The sequence below is a fragment of the Otolemur garnettii genome, unplaced genomic scaffold (genome assembly GCF_000181295.1).
Source record: "Otolemur garnettii isolate 467f Iridium unplaced genomic scaffold, OtoGar3 scaffold00156, whole genome shotgun sequence".
Classification (NCBI taxonomy): Eukaryota; Metazoa; Chordata; class Mammalia; order Primates; family Galagidae; genus Otolemur; species Otolemur garnettii.
In genome coordinates this window covers 3,236,173-3,244,445 of record NW_003852551.1, presented here as the reverse complement: position 1 = coordinate 3,244,445, position 8,273 = coordinate 3,236,173, and positions in this window count along the sequence as shown.

Sequence of the window (8,273 nt, the reverse complement as noted above, 5' to 3'; positions counted from 1 at the left end):
GAGAGAGTCTCACTATGTTGCCTTCAGTAGAGTGCCGTGGCATCAGCTCACAGCAACTTCAAACTCTTGGGCTTAAGCGATTCTCTTGCCTCAACCTCCCAAGTAGCTGGGACTACAGGTGCCCGCCACAATGCCCAGCTATTTTTTTGTTGTAGTTGTCGTTGTTTGGCAGGTGTAGGTGGTTGGTGCCCTAGCTGCTGAGCCACAGGTGCCGAGCCCTTAGAGCTGTTTTTTGAATGGAGAGAAGTTATTGACCAGAGAGGGTGAGACTTAATCCAGATCTCTAAAGGGCTATAACCGGACTGTGATTCTCCCTTTGGGGCTTGTCCATACAGCATCTTCTGCCACAGTCACTTCCAAGTCATAAGCTCTTATGCGAAGGCAGTTTTCTCTGCAGCCTTACCTTGCTCCAGGCCTCACTCAGACCTTAGAGCAGTGGTTCTCAACCTTCCTAATGCCGCGACCCTTTAATACAGTTCCTGTGGGTCATGACCCACATGTTAAGAACCCCTGCCTTAGAGTCTTATGGGTTTTCCAGTAAATGGGTAGAACAGCACAGCTGAATATGCTATATACTGCCTCAAAAATCCAGAGTCGTATCAAAGATTTTTCCTCTTTCTTCGTAGAGGGCCATATATGGTTCAGCAGCTTGTCTTTCATTTTAGAAGTGATATCCTGACATGGCCCAGACAACAGAGTCCCCTAGAAACTTCGCTGACATGGCACATCTCTGAATTTTTGCAGGGTTTATCCCCCTTCTGTGGCATATAATGTTTTAATAAGAACCTAGTGTGCTTGCAATTTCCTGCTCACCGGGGCCAATTACCATAATGTCATCAATGTAATGGCCCAGCGTAATGAACTATGTCAAGATGATCAATGGTTCTTTGGACACAGGGAGAGCAAAGCTCCGAGGAAACAGTGAAGGAAGACTGCTGTGCCTTTCTCAAGGCAAACTATTTCTGACTATCTTATCTTAGTGCAGCAGAAAGCAAGCACTGGGGATCAGAAATACACACCAAGCCAGGGGTGGTGCTGATTTGTTCCAGTAAAAATTCTGTCTGGGGCCACAGCTGCAACCAGCATTGCACCTGACCTTATAGCAATCTGTAGTCATTCTCCAGGACCAACTGGTTTCTGCAGCAGCCAAATAGGTGAGTTCAGCTGGGTCGTGACAAGAATGACTACTCTCCATCTTTTGGGTCTTTCAGGGTGGTACCGATCTCTGAGATTCCCTTAGGAATGTGCTGCTGCCTTCAGCCTCCTACTTTGATGTTGAGTTCAGGGGCTTCCATTTGGCCCTTCTAACCCCTAGAAGCTCTAAGTTCCATGAGTCAGAAAATGAGTGGGGGAATCATCTCAGCTTATATACAGACACAGGATGGGTCTGCGTGTCTCTTCAGAATCCACCTGGGCTGAGGCTCAGTCCATCACTTGACCTCCAGAGACACACACATCCCCCCACTCTAAGTGGTGACCGTGGTGGCATTTTGAATTTCCAGGAATCATCAGCAGTTCTGAGCCAGGATTTTCCTCTTTCCCAAGTAGACCACTGGTCCTGTGGGAGAAGAGTTAGGGAGAGTAAGAGGGGAGTCCGGAAAGTATCTTGTCATTGTCAATGCTATTTTTATCATGTTACATGACTGGGTACTTTCTGGACAGTCATATGTACTTACAGCAATGTTGCAGAGTCCTGCCTCCATGGGGACTGAGGAATAAGGGACGGTGAATCCCCATTTGGAAAACTTGAATCGGGTTTCTGCCCACCAGAGTTTTGCCCACTAGTAGAGTTTTCCTATTTATTTAGGTAAAAATTTAGATGGTAGACCTCCCAACTACATCCGTCCTAAGGACACCATGATCAATTAGCCATTACATTGATCCATGAGGGTTAAAACACTGATCACCACTCCTTCCATGGGCCTTATAATAAAGGACCTTGTCTCTGCAGTTAATTGTCACCACTGGGCCTCTGCCACTGCTGGGTCTCTTCCAGAAACCAAGAAGCAAGTGTATCTGGCCTGTCCTATGTTATCTACAATCTACAGAGAAACTAGCAGAGTGCTTTTTAGAAACTATGGTCCCCTTCTCCCTCAGCCTCCCCCACAGCTTACCAGGGGAGTCCCAGCCTGCCTGGGACTTTGCAGGCCACAGTTGAGTCCAGGTTGCAATTAGGCAACTCAGGCTGGTAATGCCACACAGGTGCTCAAGCCAACACAACCCCCCACCCTGGGTGAGCACACTGTATTGATCAATCTGGCCCAATCTAACCTTAAATTTTGTCTTCCTCAGCCTAACACCATTGGATGCTATCCAGACTCTTGTACTTTTTGGACTGGGCTATACTAGGATATGATTCTGTTCTAATTCTTATTCTGTATTATAGGCCTGGAGTCAATGAGAGGTGATGGGGGTACATCCTGGGGAAAATCAGTGTCCGCTTGTGAGGTCTCAAGTGAAGTCAGTGAAAGAATTTTATGCCAGGGAAGGCTGGTTTCCTCAGAGCAAAGGCAGGGGCCCCTGCCTTTACCAACAAGGAATATTCAAGGGATGCTGGTATTCAAAGTTCCAGCCAATGGTTCGAACCATTTTGGGGTCCCATTCCTTTTTTTTTTCTTTTGAGACAGAAACTCACTTTGTCACCTGGGTAGAGTGCCATGGCATCATAGCTCATAGCAACCTCAAACTCTTGGATTCAAGCGATTCTCTTACCTCAGCCTCCCAAGTAGCTGGGACTACAGGTGCCCCCCCCCACAAGCCTGGCTACTTTTAGAGACAGGGGTCTCATTCTAGCTCAAACTCCTGAGCTCAGGCAATCCACTAACCTCGGCCTCCCAAAGGTTAGGATTATTGGTGAGAGCCACCGTGCCTGGCCCTCCCATTCCTTCTTAACCAGTGTCCTACCCTTAGCATAAGAGATTTAATGAGGTCTCACAACCCTGTGATTTTTATAGTTGGGGCCTGAGCTAGGTCCTCAGCCATATCCGCCCTGTGGTCAGCAGTGATTGAAGATTCTTTCAGAGATACACAGGGCCTTTCTGAATTCCCACCCCTGCGTTGAGTCAGAAATTCAAGGCTTTCAATCTGTTCTTTTCTTGGTGTGTATTTCTAGGGCAGTCAGATGTAGAGTCAGAAGCCCACAACACAGTCCTCGTCATTATTTCCTGGTCATTATTGCCACTTGATCTCCCAACCTCATGCCACCTGTGGTCATAAAGTGACCGACTGCATAAAGATACACCCCTGCACGCCACAGATTACCACTGTGCATTAGCCTCATCACGAGGGTTATTCATGGCATAATCACAATGTGAGTGAGCCAGTCCCAGAAGCCACCTGAAGATCTGTTTCCCAGAGCTATTCCAGAACCAATTGTTGCAGCAGCTCAGGCCCTGGGTGGAAACAGACTGCACACTCAAAGTGGTGGCTGAAAAGGGCCTAATGAAGGGACCTTACAAAGTGGTGGGCAGAGCTAAAGGAGCCAAGGACGGCGGGTGAGGCCCTTGGGCTGCAACAGAGGAGGTTGTCACCAGCCAGGGAGCAAGGGAAGGTCCTGGAACCTGGAGGAAGCTGGAGCCCTCCCCTACCCAAAGGCAGCCTTCAAAGCTCTTTGCAGTGGGGATGAAGGTGAAGAGGGGACCTGGCCTGATAAGAGGAACATCAGACACCTTCTTTACAGATGAGAAAACTAAGGCTTAGCCGCCCCCATGCAATCCAGCAGACAGGTCCAGAGCCCCTGCTGTGTGTGCTTGTGTGTGTGTGACTATGTGTGTCTGTCTGTGTCTAAGTGTGTACATGTGTGTATGTGTGTGCCCACACGCATTTGTGTGCTCTCTGTGTGTATGTCTATGTATGTGTATGCATGGGTGTGTGCAAGTGTGCATGTGTGTGTGAGTGTGTGTATCCCTACATATGTGTATGTATGCATATGTCTGTGTAGGTGTATGTGAGTGTGTATGTAAGTGTGTATGCCTATGCATGAGTGTGTATGTGGGTATGTGTGCATGTGTGTATGTGGGTGGGTGTGTGGCATGGGGAGGGACCAGCAAGCTGCTGGGAGAGGTGCCCACTCAGCTTCACTTCCCATCTCTAACAGGCTGTTCCTAATTTCTGCCCATGCCACAGTCCCAGCAAAAGGATCACAACATGAGAGCTGGAAAAGAAAGTTCAAGGAGTGTTTTTTGAGGCCCCACTGTGTGCTGCACTCTGTGCTGGGGAAGTGGGAAGGGATTGAAGGGGGCACTTGGGAGAGTTGAAATCCACCTCTGCGGTTCCCCAAAGAGGGAATCAGGAAGGAGGACCAAGAGAATTCAGCCTAGGAGCTGGAGTCCAAGTCCAAGGTGGAAAGTCTGAGGGCCGCTGAGAGACAGAAGGGGGCAGCCTTCACACATCTCTGGGGCTGCTTCTCCTTCAGAGGTCCCAAGGCAGCACCTGATGGCACACAGCTTAGTGGAAGGGGGAAGGGGAGGTTGAAAGTGGTTCTGAAACCAGGTGGCAGGTGGTCAGAGAAGGCACCCTTAAAGTGGGCTGCGACTGTGGCACTGGGCACAAGCCTAGAGGGCACCACACTGGGGTCCCATCAGGCAGATTCACTGCCTCAGCAGACAACCTGCCCAGGGTCCTCTGTCTGGCTCTCCATGCTGTCCAGCCAGCCCCCCAAGACCCCTATCCTGGCTCACTGGTTCTGCTTTGCTAAGTAGCTCATTTCACACAGTGTGATGTCAGATGTGCTGATCATTTAATGTCAGAGAACCCACACTGAGGGGAAGTGGCAGAGGAGGTGGGGACACCGGCTCTAACTTAGCCGGAGGCCCACTGTCCAGGCCCTGAAACTACAAGGGCTTCAGCTTATTTTTTCCCATGGACTGCAGAGGCTGTGGCAGGTAACACACTGAATATTGACAAAGGGTCTCATTGAAGATAAGTGGATCCGCAAGAATGTCATAGAAACAATGCTCTTGCCTAAATAGGGCATAAAATTCCAGCTACCACCAGTAGGGGTTGAGGGCTGATTGGAAGGTGATAGTACGGAATTTCTGGGCCAAGAGAATGGTGTGTTGTGATTGGTGTATTGTGAAAACTCACTAAATTCTACACTTAGGATCTGTGCATTTTGCTCTGAAATTTATCTCCATTAAAAAATTATATATATAGGCTCAGCGCCTGTGGCTCAAGTGGCTAAGGTGCCAGCCACATACATCTAAGGTGGCGGGTTCGAATCCAGCCAGGGCCCGCCAAACAACAATGACAGCTGCAACCAAAAAAAAATATATATATATAGCCGGGCATTGTAGTGGGCGCCTGTGGTCGCAGCTACTTGGGAGGCTGAGGCAGGAGACTCGCTTGAGCCCAGGAGTTGGAGGTTGCTGTAAGCTGTGATGCCACAGCACTCTACCCAGGGGGACAGCTTGAGGCTCTGTAAAAAAAATAAATAAATAAAAAATAAATTTTATATATAGGCTAGGCACCCATAGCACAGTGGTTATGGCGCCAGCCACATACACCAAGTCTGGCAGGTTCGAACCCAGCCTGGGCCAGCTAAACAATGATAACTGCAATTGTTACGCCCCACGTCCGTCTTGCTAAGGGCTTTTAACCCTGCCCCTTTAAGACAGGAAGCTCAGCTGAAACAGTTCAGTAATAACTGCAAAACCCCAGTTTTCCCTTGTAAGGACTCCCCTTACCAGGTGTTGGTGCTTGTGAAATTCGGCTTCATTAAGGATTCCCCCGCCCCTACTGAAAGCCCCTTATAAAACCTCCTGCTTCTAGGGGTGAGAGGATTTGAGACATGAGCCTGCTCTCAGCCCAGCCCATCAATATAGGACCCTTGCTTAATTTGGACTCGGTGTGCTGGCATTTCTCTATTCCACTTGCTTCGGGTATAACACAACAACAACAAAAATAGCCAGGTGTTGTGGTGGGCACCTGTAGTCCCAGCTACTTGGGAGGCTGAGGCAAAAGAATCACTTAAGCCCAAGAGATTGAGGTTGCTGTGAGCTGTGGCACCATGGCACTCTACCGAGGGCAACATAGTAAGACTGTCTCAAAAAAAAAATTATATATATATACAGAGGGTGCCAAAAACGAATACACATTTTAAGAATGAAAAAAACTGTAGGCTCCGCGCCTATAGCTCAACCGGCTAGGACGCCAGCCACGTACACCTAAGGTGGCGGGTTCGAATCCCCAGCCCGGACCCGCCAAACAACAATGACGTCTGCAACCAAAAAAAAATAGCCGGGCGTTGTGGTGGGCGCCTGTGGTCCTAGCTACTTGGGAGGCGGAGGCAGGAGACTCGCTTGAGCCCAGGAGTTGGAGGTTGCTGTGAGCTGTAATGCCACGGCACTCTAGGGGGGACAGCTTGAGGCTCTATCTCAAAAAAAAAAAAAAAGAAAAAAAAGAAAAAAACTGTACTAAAACTGTAATAATATATACCAACAACAAAGATGAATACAAGCCACATTGAGCACTTCTTGTAATTGCAGAAATCAAACGTGACTTGGCTATGGCCACTTGGGAAGGTCCCTGGGAGCCAGGGTTTGTTATTGGTTAGATGTCAGCCTGGTCCTACAGCTAAAACAGGTCCCCATTCTCCACGAGTTCTCCATTTGAGCTAAGATGAGACAGACACGGCACGGCGGGGGAAGTGGATAGCAGCGTCAATACTCACACTGAGGGGAGGTGGTGAAGGAGCCGGGAGTCTCTGCTGGGCACACGGAAGGAGAGAAACACACAGGACACTGGGCCGCAAAGGGCTCTCAAGGAAGGACGGATGAAGCTGCAGCTGAGAAGTAAGAGGGGACCAGCCCTGTAGAGGCATATGGAGAATATGCTAGTCAGAAGGTGGGCAAGACTGGGACCTTTTGCTACCCCAAGAGGCAACTTTTTATGGCTGGAGTTTAGCCAGCAAGAGAAGTGCAGGAGATAGATGATGCCGGTGTCACAGGCCAGAGGGGAATGGATTCCATTTGAAGTGCATTCAGAAATTACTCACATGATTTAAGCAATTACTCATATGATTTAGTGCTGGAAGTCCCAGCCAGAGCAATCAGGCAAGAGAAGGAAGTCAAGGGTATCCACATAGGGAAAGAAGAGGTCAAACTGTCACTCTTTGCTGATGAGCTGATCTTAGATCTAAAAAACCTACAAAAATTCTGCTCAAGGCTCTTGGAATTGATAAATAAATTAGGGAAAGTCTCAGGCTACAAAATCAACAAACACAAAACAGTAGCATTCCTATACGTCAACAACAATCAAACTGAGAATCAGATGAAGGACTCGATATCTTTCACAACAGTAACAAAGAAAATAAAATGCTTACAAATATATTGAACTAAATAGGTGAAAGACCTCGACAGGGAGGACTACAAAGCACTGAAGAAGGAAATCGCAGAGGATGTAAACAAATGGGAAAACATATCATGCTCATGGATCGGCAGAACCAACATTGTTAAAATGGCTACACCAGCCAAAGGATTTACAGATTCAATGCAATCTCCATCAAAACACCAGAGTCATTTTTTTCAGACCTAAAAAAAATAGTTCTATGCTTCATATGGAACCAGAAAAGACCCTTATAGCCAAATCGACCTTAAGCAAAAAGAACAAACTGAGAGGCATCAGTTTACTGGACTTCAAACCATACTTGAATTTACTGGACTTCAAGCTATACTACAAAGCTATAGTAACCAAAAAAGTATGGGACTAGCAGAAGAATAGAGATACAGACCAATGGATCAGAACGGAGAACCCAAATATAAAACCATCCTCGTAATGCCATCCAATCTTTGACAAGAAAACAAAAACATACACCGGGGGGAAAAATTCCTGTTTAATAAATGGTGCTGGGAAAACTGGAGAGCCATGTGTAGGAGACTGAAACAGGATCCACCTCTCTCACCACCCACAAAAATTAATTCACGATGGATAACAGACTCAAGGCATAAAACTATAAGAATTCTAGAAGAAAATGTTGGAAAAACTCTCATAGACATCATCAGCCTGTGCAAAGAATTTAAGAAGAGGACCCCAAAAGTAATCACAGCAACAATAAAAATAAATACATGGGATCTGATCAAATTAAAAAGCTTCTGCACAGCCAAGGAAACAATCCACAGTGACTAGACAACCTACAGAACAGGAGAAAATATTTGCATGCTATCCATCCGTCAAAGGGCTGACAACAAGTCAAGTAAATCAATAAGAAATCAAACAGTCTCATTAAAAAATGGGCAAAAGGTATGAACAGAAACTTTTCTTTCTTTTTTTTTTTT